Source organism: Canis lupus, chromosome 9 (genome assembly GCF_003254725.2).
Source record: "Canis lupus dingo isolate Sandy chromosome 9, ASM325472v2, whole genome shotgun sequence".
Classification (NCBI taxonomy): Eukaryota; Metazoa; Chordata; class Mammalia; order Carnivora; family Canidae; genus Canis; species Canis lupus.
In genome coordinates, this window is record NC_064251.1 from 40,421,587 (window position 1) to 40,439,143 (window position 17,557).

The window sequence follows — 17,557 nt, forward strand, 5'->3', positions numbered from 1 at the left end:
CCGAGGGACATGCAAACATTCGTCAACACGAAGTGCCATGAGCCTGGGTGTTACTGTTGCCTCTGATGTTTCTCTCAGTCTTGGGGCAGAATTATTATGAATGTCAAAAGGTTCACAGCACCCATTTACATGGAGACTGGCCAAGGACCCTGTCTCCTCCCCTTCCTCCTCTCCCAGCTAAACCATAGATGCAGATTCTTCTAGATCCATAGCAAGGGCTGTATCTGAAGGCCCAGGTTTGAGCCCCAGCTCTCGGTTGGGCTACCAAAACCCCTTCATGTCTTTGGATTATGACTTGCTCGTAACAACAGATGAGTTAGGTAGATTCATAGAAAACTTTCCATGTTTGTGTGTCCTTGCCTCTAGATAGGCATCCCCCCTACCCCCCTTCAAGCACCTTGTGTTTTCTGGAGAGTTCATTTCATTCCAGCCGATGACGTAGTCCTATGTTTCCTCCTTGTGTCTCTTATCACCCAGAGGAATTTTAATTATACATGTGAATAGCAGGGTGGGGGTAAGGATGGAGAGAACTGCCACTTTCCATGGCTGGTGTGTGAGCGCATGGTCATGCATGTGCGTGAACTGCGCCTCTGGCAGCTTCTGGACTTGCCAGAGCTCCGCCCTAGCTGTGCAGGCCTCCTGGAGATTGCAGCAGAGGCCAGGCTCAGGGACAGAGGTTGCTCTGCTCCTGCCTGTTGTTTTACCTTGTTTAGCCAGGTAGGCTGCTGCATTGACAAGCCAGGAAACAAAGGCCAGAGGAGTGGGGGTGCTAGTACAGCTTGGAGCCCCACTGTCCATCTGCCCAGCTTTGGTTCTGTGCTCAGCCAGCTCTGGGTTTAGCTGTAAATCACTTCTGCCGGAGGGCTGGATGCCACTGTGTGCCCTCTGATTGGCATGCACGCTGCATCGGTGTCCTGAAGGGAAGCAGAAAGAAAGGGAGTGGAGGAGGCGGACCAAGGGAGAGACACAGCTCTGCGCACCCAGGCTTGGCTTCTCAGACTTGATCGACAGTCAGTGAACCAGGGGGAGGCTGGTGACGTCCTTTGGAAGCCTCGGGGCCAGCGAGTCTTCTGTCAGCACCAATGACTCAGGATGCCTGGGTTTATTCTGAGCATCACTCTGTCCTGTTGAGGGAGGGGGCTTAGTCCCTCCCCTTTCACCAGGATGCCGTCTGGTGCAATGGAAAGAGGCAATTCAGAGCCAGTGGGCCTGGACTGCTTTCCTGGCTGGCTGGGCACTTGCTCCCTGGATATAACTTTAGGGGAGTTGCATAGCCTCAAAGCGTACTTAAAACTCTTCACCAGGACCCCTGGTTGGGCCTCCTTGGGTCTGTCTTCAGGGGTTGGCCTCTGGGGTGACGACTGGTTGGACAACTCCTCCAGAAGCTGCCAAACTCCTCTGCCCAACGTGGTCCCCACCGTCCAGCCACGCTGCCCGTGCCACCTTTGCTCTTGAACTTCCCATGCTTGTCGCTCAGAGCTCAGCTCCACAGGGGGCAGCATGCTCCACATCTGGGATCCAGCTTGTCTATGGAATGTGTTCTGAGCGCAGCATCCATCTGAGCAGAGATGAAGCTGGGCCAGGGCCCGGTCAGGATGAAGCCACTCCGAAAGTCTGAGTGAGGAACTGCAGTGGTCTCGGGAATGAGGCAAGGCATCCATCTACCCCAGCAATTCTCAACTTTGGGCGACTTTGCCACCCAGAGGACATTTGACAGTGCCTGGGGACAGGTTTTAGTTGTCATAACTGGGAGATGCTAGTGTCATCAAGGAAGTAGAGGTCAGGGAGGCTGCTAAACCTCCTATGACCCAAAGGACAGCTCCCACAACAAAGAATTCACCAGCCCAAGACGTTAGCAGTGCAGAGGTTGAGAGATGCTGATGTAGGCTGGGAACTGCCCAGGAAATGGGCATATTGGGATAGACAGGACTTTGCATTGCTAGCCCTGGTGGTGGTGGCAGCTGTGGGATGCAGAGAACTTGGGCATCTCCAGTGGGTCTTGCCCTCCCCTGTGCAGGAAGATGCCAATCAGTGGTGCAGTGAAGCTGAGGCCCTGGGTGCCTTGTTCACGTCCCCTGGGCACCCTCCTTGTACTGGCTGCCGATGGCGCCCCACAGCAAACACCACAGCTCTCCAACCCTCTGCTGGGGGTGTCTTTTCTGCCCACAAGCAGGACAGGGGAGAAATGCCCCGGAGCTCACACCCCCAGGCAGGGGCAGGGGGGAAGCCCTCAGCCATTGATGGTAAGAGCTGGGGGATAAATCCCCATGCATATTCTGCACTGTTTCCCAGAGATCCCCGTGGGACCCAGCCTCAGTTGTCCCCTGTGGTCATGGGCTCATTAATGCACCCTCTACTGCTCATTTCTTTCTGTCCTCACTTCCCAGACTTTCCTGCTGATGCTTCTTAAGACCACCTTGCAAATTGACCTCTTCATTCCTGTGTAAGAGTTTGTTTCTGGGGCCCCCCGGCCCGAGACAAGGAGCCCTCTCTGTGTGTAGGGACTAATAACGGCCACGCATTGATGCACTTGCTCATCTCCTTACATCGTTCAGCCAGCCAGCCATTCGGTCAGCCCGCAGCACTTGCTGAGCACTGACTATGTACCAGGAACTGAGGATCCGTACCCACTTATAAATGGGGAGACCGAGGTGCCAAGATGCACATATATTTGTTCAGAGCCCCTCAAACAGTAAGCGACCAAAACTAGAACATAAAGCCCAAGCTCTTAAATATATTTTATGACCATTATACCTACCAGTTATTCCTCAACTGGCCGTGCTCAGAATTACCTGGAGGGCTTTGTATAAACACAGATGTCTGAGCCCCATTCCAGAATGAGTCATCAGCTCTGGGAGTGGGGCCCTGGCATTTGTATTTTTAAAAGGCCCTATAAAGCACATGTGCACACAGATGGGGGAATCTGTGCACCCTTTCCCCGGCCCCCCAGCACACACACACACACACACACACACACAGGAGTGCCTGATTTATGAGCACTGGCTTCAGGATGAAGACAGGGAGAGGAAGAAGCCCCTCTCTAACGAAGACTGAAGCTCAAGGCTGCCCAGATGTTGTCACCCACCTGCGCCCCTAACCCCCGAGGGAAGTTGGCACCCCGTGGGACAGGGCAGCTCCCCCTTGTTGATTTAACATCTTTACAGAATCATCTTGCCAGGTTTCACCTAGACAGGCTGTCCTGTGGTTTCCACTGCTTGTTTTACGGTTGGGGTTTCCTGTCCTGCCATATGGTGAGCCCTTGTAAGGTGTAGTGCTAATGGGGCCACACGCGGGCAGGCGGGTGCTTCCTGGGACATGAGCCCAATGGCGCCAGAGCCCCCAACTCTGCTCTCACCTCTACCTGCACCCTGGAAGGGTTCGAGATGGAGGGATTTCAGGCTAAATATAGAGGCAGACCATTAAGAAACAGCATGTCCTGCCCCTCCCCAGTCTCTCTGGGCTTTCCATGTGATGGTTTAATTGCTCTGACAATCTGTTCTGTTTCTCCCTTTGCAGTGCATGAAAGCAGCAGCCACGGTCTGTGGTGAGAGGCTGCTTTGGAGACGGGAACAGCTTTTTAGAGGAAGAAGGAGGCTTCTTCGGGTCTCAGTACACAGGGTGCTTGGGCTTTATTTTCAGAGGTCTCTACGGGGTCTCTGCCCACATCTTCCCTCCCCCTCACCCCCGTGCAATGCTCACCAGATGTTCGTGCTGGCTCCGGAATGGTGGGGTCACTGTTTGTACTGAACGGCATGGCAGGAGTGGCATCGGGCTTGAGGGCAGGCAGACCTGGAACCGGATTCTGGCTCTGCCCCTGACGAGCTTTGGGATTGTGGAAAGGTCATGTGACTTTCAGGAAATGAAATGACAGGAGGGGCCAGCCACTTGTGCAGGGTGGGTGTGAAGCCGAAGGGAGGGGGGACTTGAATGGATGGCACAGAATAAGCCATCCACGTGGTAGGGGACCAGCCACACATCAGGGCCTCAGTAGAGTGGCTACTTGTCAAGACTTCCTGGGCTTAATAGCTATGTGGCCTTGCTTTTCATGTCTGGAAAATGGGTATACTAACAGCACCTACTTCTAGGACTAGCTGCATAGTGTTTGGAGCCCAAGGCAAAATGGAAATGTGAGGCCCTCCGAAAATGAAGAATTTTAGCACAGTGACAGCAGAGCATTAACCCAGGCGTGTGGCCCTTCTGAACTCGGGGCCCTGTGTGACCACCCCGCTGGACACCGTTTACTGTAAAAAGTGGTGGCCACAGCCCCTGCACCGGGCTGCCACTTGACCGTAGCAACAGGCCCTGCAGGCTCCGTGATGCCTCAAGACTGTCCAGACAAAGTGACGGTCCACCTGACAGGTTCTGGGGCCCACTGGGGGCCGTCACTCAATGTGAACCCTTGATGCCGTTTCTTTTGGTGTTTATTTCAAGATTTCAGAGGCAACAGAAGTGCCCCGGGAGCAGGGACTTATTTGGCCAGTGAGGGTGGGGGAGGTAGAATGGACACTCAACACTTTGTTTTTCCATTTTGGAAACTCAAATGTCAAAAAAAAAAAAAATTAATCCATTAAGGAGGCTTATTTGGGTAAATGGCCCCATAGTGGATTTCCTCCCAGAAAGGAGGAAGGACCCGGTGGTAGACTTTCTCTTTGGGCAGAAGCCAGAAGGCAGGAAACTTTGTGCAGGGTCACCGTGAGCACCCCCAGCTGTATCCCAGTGTCACTGGAATAATAAATCTGATATGGTGTTGACAAAAAAAAAAAAAAAAAAGGTCACGGTGCAGAGTTAGTAGGACATTGTATATAAAGTGCTTATGACACTGATGTGTTTATTACCACTGCTAATTAAGCATGAGCTATATTGTGGGAGCAGTAAGTCACCCACTTTGCTGTGACACACACCACGGGGAGAAATAAATAGATTTAGGTCAGATTTGATAAGCTCCAGGTGGCAGGCTGCAGAGTTGGAACTCTGTAAGGTGACGGCGGGGGCACTGGCGACACTTGGGCCATGGCAAAGCCATGTCTAAGTATCCTCATCAGAGCCTTGTGGGGGGATCCACCGGGGGGCGGTGAAGAGGGAGTTACTTGCATATGAATTTCCAGGGAGAGAAAAGAGTGAGAAATGCCCAAGAGACATCACTGCTGAGTGATCAGAGGGTGATGCTGGTCAGCAAAATAGGGAATCAGAAGGAGGAGATTTGAGGATGGGGTGAATTGGCCATGTAGCATCTGAGGTGTTGGGGCACCAAGACAGGCCTTTGAAACTTGGGGAACAGGACCCACTTCAGGGCTCAGTTGAAGCCTGGGTGGGGGCAGGGGCCCTTATGGAGACCCACATGGAAATGGCTGATGCACCAGAATAGAAATTATCAGGGCAGAGCACATTTCCAGATTGCAGGAACTAGGGATAAAATAGAACCGGAAATCAACTCTGGACGAAATTAGCAAGTGAAGCCTGGAGCTTCGAACTGATTTAAGAAAAGAGGGAGGAGTTGAGAAAGTGCCATTTCTGTAGGGGAACATCCTGAGCTTCTATGACCCTTGGTTTCTTCATCTGTAAAATGGGCACAGTATCATTCATTGATGAAAAGATAAAACGGGGAAATGTGTGTAAATTCTTTCTCATATTGAGTATATGTTAATGAGCAACACAATTGAGTTCCCTTCCCGCTTTAGCTTCTGATTCTTGGATCTTTTTAAGTGAGTTTACATTCCATTTTTATTATTACTGGCTTTTATGATGATGCAGGTATGTTTATTTTCAGCATGACTTTGGTATTACATGAGCTACTTTATATACATACTCCTTTTATCCTCACAAGATTCTTCATGGAATATTGGTATTCCCACTTTACAGATAGGATGCTCAGAGAGGTTAGGTCATTTACCCAAGGTCACACAGCTACAAAGGGTCGTGATGGGATTCCAGTCCAGGGCTGCCTCTTTCTGGAGCCCACACGATCTGCATGGCTTGCTGAGAGCAGGCTAGACAGGACAAACAACTTGCAAGAACTGATCCTCCAAAGCTTGACTCTTCTCCAGTCCACCTGCTAACAATACCATCTGCACAGCTATGCAGATGGGGGCCAGAGAACACTTGGTTGGCCAGAATTGTTCATTGTAGGGAGTTTGCTCTTCTCATGTCACTGAAGTGCCGTGAACAGTGGCCACTCACAGGGGCTGGGGCTCCTCTCCTCTCTACAAAGCCTGGTGGTGAGGGAATGGCAGACTTGGTATATCATCAGCATCAGCATCGGCAGAGGAGGGCACAGTGGACAAGTGGCCTGGGCTGGGAGGAGGGAAGCTGAACCCTTTGCCTCCGTACTTCCCACTCCCCCTGGGCTGCTCCATCCCCTGTTAAAGAGAGGAAGGTGACCCAGGGGCTTTCCCGTGATGCCCCAGCCCTGCTTCTGCTGCCTTGAGTAGCAGTTGGTGGGAGGCAATGCCATGAGAAGCAGCAGAGTGAAGTGGTAAAGAGCATGGACTCTAGAGCCAGCCTGCCTGGGAACTCATCCCGGCTCTGTCACTTTCGAGCTGCGAGACCTTGCACCTGTTACTTAGCCTTTCTGTGTCCTCTTTAAAGTGAGATTAAGAATAGTACCGGTGTCATACATAAGTGAACTAGCACAGGTGGGAGGTTCATCATTATTATTATTAATTATTGCTGTTATTGTTGTTGTCAGGTGGGAAGGGAAACAGGCCAGAGAGGATGGCTAGCACCTTCCCCCAGGCCACACAGCAGGGCAAAGAGGAGCCAGTGTTCAGACTCCGCCTCGACCCTCCTCCCACCTTCCCAGGCGTTGGCCGGAAGGGGCTGATGTCTCCCTTTAAGCCACATCCACAAGTTTCCTTTTCAATGAAAGGAGTTTCTGGAAACAATCTGAGGAGTATGTGTATATGCCAAGGGAGTGGGAAATGGGGCTCTTAATGAGGTGAGGAGGGAGGAAAAGGAGTCCGACACCTCACCTGCTCCCTGTTTTGCAGAGTGGTGTGACTCCAGGTTGATATTTGTTCAGAGGAGATGTCCCTGGGCTGCTTTGGGTGTGAAACCAGAATGGAGCTCAGGTTATCGACTCCTCGGGTCCTTGTCATGAGTGATGGGATGGGCGTCCTTTGTAGTGAAAGATGATGCGAGACCATTGGATGTCCCTGCTAGGCCAGTACGGAGAGGGCTAGTAGTGTCTGAATACCCCACCACTCCCCACCTTTCTAAACTTGAGATTGTCTGAGCTTCTGACTGCTTGTTGTACATTGAGGGGAGAGGCAGTACCTGCTTTGTCAGCCTGGCCAGGGTGCTGCGAGTAGCAGTGAGGAATAGACTTATGGAGTCAGAAGGTCTGGAGTCGGTTGTAGAAACATCTACTCCGGTGTGCTGCTTGGTTTCATCCAACATGTTCACCCCAGCCAATTGCTGGTGGTTGCCAGGGGCAGCATTCTGGGGCTTCAACTGGGCATCAAGAGCTCGGTAATCAACTAGTAATGGCTGCCATGGGCACAGCACTGGGAAGTTGGTGCCCGAGTGCTATAGAACTTTCTCTTCTGAGTTTATCTCACTGCTTCATTTCACAAGGAAGGAGACTGAACCTCAAAGAAAACATGTGAACTAGTCCTAGTCACCCAGTTATTGATGGACTGAAAGCATCCCGGCCCCAGATTTTCTTACTTTTTTAAAAAAGATTTTATTTATTCATGAGAGACACACAGAGAAAGACAGAGACATAGGCAAAGGCAGAAGTAGGTTCCCTGCGGGGAGCCTGGTGTGGGACTCGATCCTGGGACCCCGGGATCACACCTTGTGCCAAAGGCAGATGCTCAACCACTGAGCCACCCAGGTGCCCCGCCCCAGATTTTCTGTGTCTAATTCAGTTATCTTTCCATTTAAGTAAGTTGTCAATTGTAAAACATTTCACCCATGTAATAATGTCTTACTGTTTTTTTCTGTTGGCCTCTGCTTGCCTGAACATCTATCTCACACAGTCTTCCTGATGGCTCCACAAACCAGAGACCTGTATTTGTGAAATCCTCAGAACTCCCATTCCCAATATGTGCCGAGTTCACGTTCCCATGCAGACAGTGACAAATTATGACAATGCTGATGATGTTGTAGAACATATCCAATATATAATGTACATATATGTGTTCTGTTCTATCATATGTAATGTATTCATTGTCTGTATACCATGTGTATATATCACATATGTTGTACATGAAGTAGCAGTAATGTAATTTAGTGCCCATTATGTACTAAGTCCAATGGCACCACTAGCCTGCTTCCTGTTCAGTTCCACTCCATGCATATTTAAGACACTTCCCCTCTCTGGGCTTTAGTTTTCTCGTCTGAATAATGAAACTACAAGAACAGATGCTTCCTCTCCATGCTAACATTTTCCTCCCTGTGGTTCATATTGTCAGCACCTACTCTGTGCCCAGAAACAGGGAAATGGCACAGGACAGATAAGAAAATGTGAATACCCAGCTCTTTGCTCTTAAGGCACCCAATCAGACAGTGCACCCCAAATGCACCCAGTAAACAGCACCGCAGTGCAGAGAGAAGGACTGGAAATGAGACAGGGAGATGGTGAGGCATGGAAGGGGGCTAGTGTAAGTGTCGGGGGGTGGGGGGCAGCAGAGCTTTGGCATCAACCTGGGCTTGAAGCCTGATTCCAGCACTTCCGGAGCTATGCATCCTTGGGCCGGTAGTCCTTGATCCCCTCTCTAGGATTGGCACTCCTACCTGTGACACTGAGTTCTTACTGTAGAGGTTGCAGAGGACCTGGGAGGGTAGAGAGGGCACAGATGTGCAGGCTCAGTGATTGGGACAGTCACTGCCACTGAAGTCCAGATGTGGCAAGGAGTGAAATGGAAAGACATTTGGAGGGGGGTGGGAGGAGTTGTAGTTGAGGAAGCCTTCCTGTAGGAGGTGACTTAAGATTAGCCTCAAGGACTATATGAGTGTGGGATGAGGGATATGAAACCATGCTAGCCATTTTTCACCGCCAATTGTTCCCTCCTCTCTGGTCCCTATCTGTGCCTCGTTTGAAAAGGAGCATGAATGAATATTAAGCACATTTTTCATACACTTTGAAGATAATCAGAGAGTGCTAGCAGTGCCTCAGTGGATTTCTTACATATTTAAAGAGCATCCTGTTGATCTGGGGCAGGGGGCAGCTGTGTCCCAGTCATTCTCTCTCAGGAGCCCACAGTACAAGTTGACACGAGAATTTTATTCCTGACCCCAAGTAATAATGGAGGAGATGCCCCACGTTGTATACACCCTGCAAAATGTGTGTGGTTTATAAGGCGTTGGGAAATCTATAGAATTCACTGCCACTCTGGAATGAAGAACAGACTGAGCCAGCTCTTTTCTCTCCCTGGGACAGTGTCCCCGTCCCCCTCCCACCATCTTTCTGTTTGGTCATTCATTTGTTGGTATTTGAGCATCCACTGTGTGGATGCTACCCTCTTTCAGGCAGTACCCTCCTTCAGGACTCTGCTTGCATGTCGCTTCCCTCAGGCAGCCTTCCTTGATATCCACCCCAAACTCGGCTGGGCTCCGAACCTCTCCCCTGTGTCCCCAAAGTACTCCGTTACATATGTCACCTTGTTCTGTTTCTGGGCCTGCTTCCTCATTTGACTGTGTGCTCTGTGATCTTTTCCGCTAGCAAACAGTAGATGCTCAGTAGCTATCTGAGAGGCCCGCAGAACTGGACTTGATGTCCTCAGTTGGCTTCTCCTGGGCTGATTCTGACCGCTTCCCAGATGTGGAGGCTGGAAGGCAAATGTGGGGAGACGCTTTAGACTCTGAGGTTCATGATGCTTCCCTGGATGAAGGGACAGCAGGGGGCTGCCCGGCTCCCTTTGGTTGAGGTTCTTCCTCCTTCCCCAATATGTCCCTCCATCTATCCAGCAAGACCCGGAAGGTAGGCTTTTTGAAATGCTGCCTTGAGCAATCATCACCTGAGCAAGCAATTATGCAAACCACGCAGCAGTCTCCTCTGAATGGCAAGCCTGCTCCAGAGGAGAAATGCAAACAGTAAACACCCATTTGGCTGCCTTTTGGAGGACAGGACAATGCAGGCACCTTGCTTGCTGAGCCCCTATTACTATGCAGCTCAGCCTTAGCCAGGTGGTGTCAGAGGGCGGAATTTCCCATCATGCCCTCTCAGTTCTGGGGACACCAGCCAGCCGGGACATGCCCCCTGCTCTGTTCTGGCCTCTGCTGCTGAGTGACGACTGCATCTGCCCTCCAGGAGAACTGCCCTCTGCCCCCTGACCTCTCTGCAGGTCCTGCAAAATGCTGAGGTGTGGCCCACCTCTGCACATAGCACGGAACAGCGTCCCCTCTTGGCAGGAACCTCACCCCTGGCCAGTGGCTACTCGTTCCCCTCACTCACATGATTCATGGTCTGGGTGTCTCTTTAGAGATTCTTTTTCCAGTGGTCATCCAAGCTGATGGCATTCTGGTCTCGCACACCCACTTCTCACATGGTTTTCCTCCCTGTTCCTTGCTCTGTCCTTTCTCTTCCTGGAGTCATGACCTTGGCTTGAGTTTTGATCACCTTGTACCTGTCTCTGACCCTGCAGGGCTCTCAGCGCTGACGCTGAGATCCTGCACTCGCACCTCCCTGTGGGCGTCTGCGTTATGGATCACATTCGGGTGTCCCGCACACAGTGTCTATTGGGCATCTGTCTTGGTAGAGTGGAGACAAAAGCATGGACGTGGCAGTTGCGGAGCTGGTGTCCTAGGAGGTGAGCAAAGAGTTCCAAGCGTGCTGAGGTTAGAGAAAGCGTGACTGTGGGGGCCCTAGCAGTGGGAACCAGCCTCTTTGGGGCCGAGGAATGCCTCCCTGAAGCTGTAAGTTTGAGCTGATATATATTTTTTTAAGATTTTATTTATCTGTTCATGAGAGACACAGAGAGAGGCAGAGACACAGGCAGAGGGAGAAGCAGGCTCCATGCCGGGAGCCCGATGTGGGACTCGATCCTGGGACTCCAGGATCATGTCCTGAGCTGAAGGCAGGTGCTCAACTGCTGAGCCCCCTAGGCGTCCCAGAGGTGATATTTGAAGGATTAGTGGGAGTTAGGCGGGGAAAAGGAGCAACATGTATAGAAGTCTGAGGCAGGAGACAAGGTGCATTCCAGAAACTTATGGTCCAGCATGGACAAAGCATAGAGATTGGGAAGTAAAGAGGTATGGTTGGGGCCAGAGAGTATAGCAAGGGCCTGATCCCTGAAGGCTCTGAAACTATTGTTAAGGTGTTGGGGTTCTATCCTGAGGAGAGCAGGAAGCTTTTGAAGGGCTTTAGCAGAGGTAGTATCTCTCCATGGTCTAATGATTCAATGGAAATCCCAAGGCAAGCATTCGGGTACATAACTCATTCACCCCACCATGTATGTGCCTTGGTCAAGACCCTCTCAGTATGGAGTGATGGAAACCCAACTCAAAGAGGCTTGACATAAAAAGGAAATGTGTTAGTTCAAGGGTTAAAGCATTTGGACATGGCTGGATCTAGGGACTCAAATGTCCCTCTCCATCTTTTGGCTCTGACTGCCTCTACATTGGCTCCATTCTCAGGCTCACACAGTGGCAGAAGCAGACGTGGTGGCCGGCAGCTGCAGGCTGACACTTTACTGCCTTAATTTTCACAGCAGAAAGAGTGGCCCTTCCCCAACAATTTCATTAAGAGCCTAAGAGGGGCTCTGAATTTGTCCCACTTGTGTGTGATCCTCATTCCTGGAAAGACTGGAACCAGGGGTGTGAAATACACTGGTGGATCAGGTTTGGTTGCCCAAGTTGCCCCTGGATGTGGCAATTCGATGAGCCCAGGCAGATCCAGGGGCAGAAAGCAGAAGGGTGGTGGTTCCCCAAAGGGGACACTGAGTCCCATCACCAGAAGGTCGAGGAATACGTGTCAGATATACAAGAACAGCAGGAGTCCACCCCAGTGAAATGGTTTCTTAGAAATCCTCACCATAGTCCTTCAGCTCCAGCCGAGCTAGATCCCGTATTCCACGGACCTCTGAGGACATCTGGTTGCTTTCTTCTCTAAGCTTTTGTGTTGGAGGCTGCCTCGTTAGGAATGCACCTGGATCAGAGACACTAGTCTTCCTCCTTCCCCAATATGTCCCTCCATCTATCCAGCAAGACCCGGAAGGTAGGCTTTTTGAAATGCATCCAGACGGATCAAGTGCAGAGCTTTAGGTATCTAGGGACAGGTGGATGTGTAGGCAGGGATGTGCTGTGATGGTGGCTGGATTCTCTGGAGATCATTCCAGAACCCAAACTAGCTTTAGGGTATTTCCTTAACTTTTTCCACATGCTTGTTCTTTCTCTCTGGGACCAACAGACAGAGGGACAACAAATCCCCCTTATTCTGCTTATTAGGCCCAGGTAAATAGGGCAGCAGCTGCCAGGCCTGAGGCAAGGTGACCCTGCCTCTTTCCAGAAGCTTCTGTACTTGCAGAGGCAGGCAGCCACCCCAAGGCAGTCAGTCCCTTCTCAGGAACCTACAGGATGGGGGAGGTGGAGCCCATCAGTACCAAGATGAGCAGCTTCCTTGCCAGGCGGGTCACAGGTCTGCTGTCTTGTCAATACTTGGGAATTATGGATGCTTTTGGTGGGTCAAAGGTCTGGGTTATGCCACAACCCAGACCTGGCCCTGTGATAGGCTTCCTACAGCAGTTGCTGAGATGCCACTCACTCCTCACTTTTTTTTAAGAGATTTATTTTATTATTTGAGAGAAAGAGGGAAGGATGCAGGCAGACGGAGAGAGAGGGAGGAGGTGGGGAGGGTCAGCGGGAGAGAGAAACTCCAGCAAACTCCCCACTGAGTACAGAGCTCGATGTGGATCAGGATCTTACAACCCTGAGATCATGACCTGGGCCGAAATCAAGAGTGGGATGCTCAACTGACTGAGCCACCCAGGTGCCCCTCACTTTTCATCCTATCAGACAGCTGAACATCTTCTACAGAAGAGCTACTCCCTAAAACTGCTTCTCTGATTGCCTTTCCTGCCTGGGTCACTGCCCAAGCATTCTCCCCACACTATGGCCTCCCTTGAACTTTTTAAAAAATGTTTTCATTTACTAGCTCCTTCTTGAGGCCTTACTATGTGCCAGTACTCTTCTTACGACTTGTTTCTACCTTGTTTCATGGGCCCATTGCACATTACAACCTAATGACAGGCCCTCAACTATAGTCTGTGAGTCAGTGGCCCCTTGGGAGATAGGAACGCCTGTCCTTTGAACAGAGAGAACTTAACATAAGACATTTTGACTAGATGATCCATTTGTTCACCAGCTCTGTGAAAGAGTAAACTAGAACACTAAGGTGTGACATAGTAGCCACTATGGGAAGCAGCCACCAGCTGCCCAGTTGAGGAAAACACTTGCCAAAATGCAGAAACTTTGCAGGAGGGGCCTTTGAGGCTGGAGCTCAGACCTTTGAAGGGGACGTGCTGCCTGGCTAGTGGTTGAGTCTCTAAGCTCACACACAGCGGGGCTGGACTCAGACCACAGAAAAAAGGAGCACCTGCAGGCTGGTGCTGCTGTCTTGGGAGCAGGATGCCTGCCGCTAGGTCTCTAAGTATTGGAAACACGGGTTCAGCTGCTATTGGAAGGAACAGCCTTCTCCAGGATGAGGAAGCACTGCTGGGATGATGACTTACAGGAACCCAAGGGAGCAGGAAGCCCCCTGGGAAACAGTAGGAGAAAGTCTGGTCTTCTCCAGCCTTGCCACCCTCCTCTAATAACAGAGAGAAGGGCGGGTTGGAAACTTAGAGATGATAAAGAACTTAAAAACCAGTCTGTGACTTCTCAGTGGCCGTGCTCCACACTGGGCCTAGAGCAGGGTTGGCTAGAGGGGTGTGTGGAAAAGACAGAATTTGAAATCAGTGGGCCAGATCCACTTGCCCACTTATTGGGGAAGTCACCCCTATGACTGAGCCTTCGTTTCCTCATCTGAGAAACAGGGAAATAGCAGCTGCCCTGTGTACCTTTGATGGGAAGAAGAAAATCAGTGTGTTGCAGTGCGTGGAAGGGCTGTGCACCTCGGGCCAACTTTCCGATGTAAGGTAGTGGGGTGGCACTCAATAAATCCTTCCCCGCACAACAAAGTTCCAGTCTATTTGGGGCTTTGAACATCTTCTTTAAGCGCATATCCCTTTGGAGCCTTCAAGGTTCTTCTTATAAGCAAGAAAGGCACAAACTAGGCTTCGTGTCAGGGAAACTTCCCTGACAATGAGAACGTTGTATGAAAGAAAGCAAACCGTCTCTTCTTAGAGATGAGGTTCTGTTGCATAAGACATCTCAAATAGACTCAGACAAAACACTCACAGCTTCGTGGCAGAGCTGGGGGTGGGAAGTCGGAGGGAATCAGGCTGCCCTTGTCCTTGGGGATGAACAGCCAGAGCTGGTGAAGCTCTTCCCCACATCTAATTTGGAGGCACATTTTACAGCTCCACTGGCACTGTGTGGGCGTTAGAGATGTTGCCTCTTCTCATCTTAATGATGTTTTGCTCTAACAGAGACATTTTTGCTCCTTGGAGCTCTGCTCGCTGCTTCGAGGTAAGCCTCCTGGGATGCCCCTGGGGGAGAAGGAGAGCTTGCTCCCAGCTTTAGGCACAGAGGTTACCATGGAGCAGCAGGCAGAAATGGGAGAGTCCCAAGTGTGCAGCTCAACTGGTCCTGAACACCCTGGTGGCCAGACTGGGGTGCTGGGGGCACAAGCCCACTCCTCCCCCTGCCCCGATCTCAAGGCCAGGGAACAGTCCTGCACCACCTTTCATGGGCCACTGCTATGTCCCATCTCCACAGAGGCAGGTGGGCAATGGGGACAGGTGCACTCTGGTTTAAACCTACCTCAGTTCTTTGCTGGTCGCGAGACTTCGGATGGTTCTTTTCGACCTGTGTGTGTCAGTTTCCTTAATAGAGGTAGTGTATGAGGACAGGCTTCGCTCAGTGCCTTTCAAATGTCCTCAGTCCCTTGCCTCTTGGGATCCCTTCTAACTCATCCTCACGATCTTGCCTGAATACTCTCAGCAAAACACACTACTCCTAGAGCCATCCCCACTGCATGTAAGCTGAAGAATGTTCTGTGGTCACACTGCCCAGCAGATGAAATTTAAATCCCAAATGTCGGCATTCGGGGCCCGCCGTAATCTGTGGTTTCCATTTTTGCTCCTTCCTCCTAACCTAGCTAACTTGGGCTTCATGGCGATCCTGAGAAACGGCCAACATCCTTCACACCCAGGCCATGGTCCACAGTGCTCCCTCTGTCCTCAAACTGCCTCCTTCTCCACTTGATGGCTGGGCACATCACCACCTCTTTTTTGAAACTTGCCTGGGTCTCACCAGCCTGAGGCTGTTTCTTCCTTCTTGAAGCTTCCTTGGCTCCGGTTTTTGATTTTTTAATGGAGTTTGTATATTGCAGGATTTATATTTCTTTTACTACAGATGGAGGAGGGCGAGCAGATAAGTAAACAAAATAGATTGAGGTTTGAGTCCCGAGTCTTATCACTGGCAAGCCGTGGCCTTAGATAAATTTGATTCAACTCCCTTAGTACTTTACGGGGCTGTTGAAAGGATTACAGATAATGTATATGAAGTTGTTATGATCACAGTGACTAATAAAGGTACTCATAATTATTATACTGCATTAGGTACATATTAAGCACTCAATGACAATCTATTAAATTGATTAAAGGTGGGCATAGAGTCTGAAGGCAATAATATTGGACCTAAAAATTATAAATTGGTATTTTTAAGAATTATATTTTTCATTTCAGATTATAAGGCAACATGTGCTCATTGTAGAAAATTTGTAACATATTTATGTGTTATAAAAAGCTAGAAAGAAGTCACCCATAATTTTATAAGTCAGTGGTAATGACTCATATTTTCTTCCAATTCTGCATGCATTTCGTATAGGTGATCTCATACAAATACATAGTTTTGTTTCCCACACTTATGTGTGTCATAAGTACAGTTTAGAAACTACTGTTTAAATTATCATGTGAATAATATATAGTAGTCAGAAAATAAATACAGAAAATATTGAAGCACTTAATGAGATACCTAAATCTAGCATACTATTAATATTTGGCTATACTTTTTGCAACCTTTTCTATTTGCATTTTTGCCTATTTCAGATATCAGTATTAGACTGAGCATTTTCCTACGCTATGAAACAATTTTTCTGACACCGTTTTTGATGGCTACATAGTATTCTACTCTACAGATGTACATTAATTTAATTCTACCCCTACGTGTAATTAGGATGATTTTCTACTTTTCTCACGAGGAATGCATTTTTTTTCTGAATTTCAGATTGTTTCCTTAGGGAAGGCAGTGTAATATTATTAGGTATAAAAACCCAAATTTCAATGGCTTATGAGGGAATAAGTCTTATGTGATCAAAAGTCCAGAGGAGGAGCTGTTTCTGGCTGAATTAGTTCAGTGCTTCAGTGATCTCATCAAGGACCCAGATACCTTCCATCCTTTTGCATCTCTCCAGTGCATATTATGAATGGGCATCATGACAAGTCATTTATGTATGTATCTTCTTTCACATTCATACACACTCTAGGGAGTGGTCATGTTATCATTCCTATTGCCCATTGTATAGACGAGGACACTGAGGCTTGGCGTGGTACCTTGCCTAAGATCGTACAGCATCTAAGATGTGGAGCATCACATCCTCACATCATCACCAGCACAGGGAATGGTATAGTTCTTCCTTGCATTTCTTCTCTACCTTTTTCACTTGCTAAATTTCCAGGCTACAGAAAATTTGAAAGAATAGTCCAATGAATGCCAAAGAATAGTCCAAGGGAATGTCCAATGTAATCCCTTTGCCTAGATTCGTGAGTTGTTAACCATTTGCCATGTTTACTTCCTTTCGCTCTCATTCGATCTGTCTTCCAGTTGAAAGCAATTTGAAGACATCATGATTGTCGGGTCTCTCTTTTTTAAGCGTTTTACATTGAAATATGATACACTTGCAGAAGTGCACTTCTCCTGCATACAGTTTTATGAGATTCCACAAATTGATCACAACCGGTATTCCCCTCCCCTGAATCCTATTGAGGGTGACACTGAATAAAATAGAAGTGTGTTTGGTAAGAAAGTGGAGGGTCTGCTGCATCATCCCACGGCCCTGCTCTCTCCCTCAGGCTGAAGAGACTTGTCATAAAGTACAAAGGGGTTAGAGGCCACACTGACATCCAGCACAGAAGGAAGAGCTTCCAGTTCGGCACATTTTGGAGAGACCTGCATTGGAATCTTAGCTCCTTCCATAACTTGCCGTGTGATTTTTTAAAAGGATTTTATTTATCTATTCGTGAGAGACATAGAGAGAGAGAGAGAGAGAGAGAGAGACATAGGCAGAGGGAGAAGCAGGCTCCTTGCTGGGATCTGATGATCCCAGGACCCCAGGATCATGACCTGAGCTGAAGGCAGATGCTCAACCACTGAGCCACCCAAGCGCCCCTTTGCTCTGTGATGTTAATCAAGATGCTTACCCACCCGCCTCCACAGATCACTGTAAAGAATAACT

At 49.4% G+C, this 17,557-nt stretch overlaps 1 long non-coding RNA gene across 2 annotated transcripts; it reads right to left on the reverse strand.

Annotated features, from left to right (window-relative positions):
- Positions 1-5,735: 5,735 nt before the first annotated feature.
- LOC112655556 (uncharacterized) lies at positions 5,736-7,435 on the reverse strand. Of its 2 annotated transcripts, none has more exons than XR_003133766.3 (3): positions 7,273-7,435; positions 6,969-7,151; positions 5,736-6,209 (listed from the first exon to the last, which is right to left on the reverse strand). It is a non-coding gene; the product is annotated as an uncharacterized LOC112655556 (long non-coding RNA). The 2 variants fall into 2 exon arrangements; XR_003133765.3 differs by having other exon boundaries at positions 5,736-6,356.
- Between the last annotated feature and the right edge of the window lie 10,122 nt (positions 7,436-17,557).